Source organism: Chaetomium globosum, genomic scaffold (genome assembly GCF_000143365.1).
Source record: "Chaetomium globosum CBS 148.51 scaffold_34 genomic scaffold, whole genome shotgun sequence".
Taxonomy (NCBI): domain Eukaryota; kingdom Fungi; phylum Ascomycota; class Sordariomycetes; order Sordariales; family Chaetomiaceae; genus Chaetomium; species Chaetomium globosum.
Window position 1 is genome coordinate 1 of NT_166021.1, and position 1,607 is coordinate 1,607.

Here is a 1,607-nt window from a genome sequence, read left to right on the forward strand (position 1 = left end):
TCGAAGACTCTAATAGTGATTCTGACAAGGGTTCAGCTATGGATGTGAATGACCCAGAATATCATAATGTTGAAGAAATAAAAGATCCTGAACATAATGCACCTGAACGAATTATGGGTGATTTAGATAAAGCTAAAAATAATGATCCTGATACTTTAGAGGAAGTGTTAAAAGATCTTGAAAAGTATTTGGAAGAAGAATTCATTCCAGAATACAAAAGATCAGAGAGTGAAGCAGATGACTTAGAAGCGGAAGGGGCTAGATCTAAACGACCTCGATCTGATAATCCGTAAGAGGAAGAAGAAAATAATAAACGTCAAAAATCCAATAATGAGGGTGACGATGGTGAGGATGGTAATGATAGTGGCGATGATGGTATTGGTAGTGGTAGCTCTGGTAATAATCCTTCAACTTCAAATAGAGTAATACGTTTATCTCCTCTTGAAGAAATTGAAAAGGAAGAGAAGTTTTACCCTAAAATTAGTGATGATCTTTGAATAGAGGGGCTTATAAATACAGGCGGGGAGGAGTTTATACTTACGGACATGGATCTGGGTGCGGATTTCAGTCTAATAGAGATATTAAATGCTTTAATGTATTTCATCTATTAATATCGCATTTTTCTTTTGCCTTTTTCCTTTAATAGCCTATTTATGTAAAGATTATCCGTTATATATTAGTGATAATATCATGTGTTGTGTTGTGTTGTGTTGTATATAGTTTTGATACAAAAATAAAATTTTATTTTTTTATAAATTCTTCACTTATATAAATTTATTTATATAAAGGGATCTTAGCATAATGGTAATGCAATTGACTTTTAATCATTCGAATATTGGTTTGAATCCGATAGATCCCAAATTTAAAATAAAAAAATCTTAAAGTGGGATCCCTCTTACAAGGTTTTTAAGACTAGCACGTAGGTACGATGAACTAAAATTTACTTTATAAGCTGCATTGTACAATAATAGACAAATGTTTTGTTTCAACGATTATAGTTTAACGGTAAAACTCCCGTCTTCCAAACGGATTTTGTGAGTTCGAATCTCACTAATCGTAAATTATTATGATATATTATCAATATATAAATATCCAAATATTTAGTAATTAAATTTAGAGTTTTTTATTTGCTAAAAGTTTGGAAAAAAGGGTAGTAGTCTTATTTTTTTTTTTTATACTTTGGAATAACAATATTGATAGATAGTATGTATTATACAGTAATAAGTTTAACAATTTACGAAGGCCGACGTAGTTCAACTAGCTTAGGAGTGGCTGGACTTCGTTATAGCTATAGAGGTGCAACTCCTCTAGCTTCGACTCGAATTAGTAACTCAATTGGTAGAGGACTTCCCTGTCACGGAAGTAGGTGCCGGTTCGATGCCGGTCTAGTTCGCCTTAAGGAAAAGTCGCCAAAGGTAAGGTAAGATATTTGCTAAATATTGTGTTTACACCTGGGTGTTCGAGTCACCTCTTTTCCGTCTTGTAGAGTAAAAAAAGTGAGGATATTATAATAAAGAGTATAGTTTAATGGTAAAACAGAAAGCTTCAACCTTTAAATTCATTAGTTCAATTCTAAGTACTCTTGATAGGTTTAGCTAAGCTAGTTA

The 1,607-nt window shown here is 32.4% G+C and overlaps 4 non-coding genes across 4 annotated transcripts; all 4 read left to right on the forward strand.

Annotated features, from left to right (window-relative positions):
- Window positions 1–787: 787 nt before the first annotated feature.
- CHGG_11380 lies at window positions 788–859 on the forward strand. The gene has a single exon. It is a non-coding gene; the product is annotated as a tRNA-Lys (tRNA).
- Window positions 860–988: 129 nt separating this feature from the next.
- On the forward strand, window positions 989–1,059 carry CHGG_11381. Its single transcript has one exon. It is a non-coding gene; the product is annotated as a tRNA-Gly (tRNA).
- A 261-nt stretch (window positions 1,060–1,320) lies between these two features.
- On the forward strand, window positions 1,321–1,393 carry CHGG_11382. The gene has a single exon. It is a non-coding gene; the product is annotated as a tRNA-Asp (tRNA).
- A 120-nt stretch (window positions 1,394–1,513) lies between these two features.
- On the forward strand, window positions 1,514–1,585 carry CHGG_11383. The gene has a single exon. It is a non-coding gene; the product is annotated as a tRNA-Sec (tRNA).
- The last annotated feature ends 22 nt before the right edge of the window (window positions 1,586–1,607 follow it).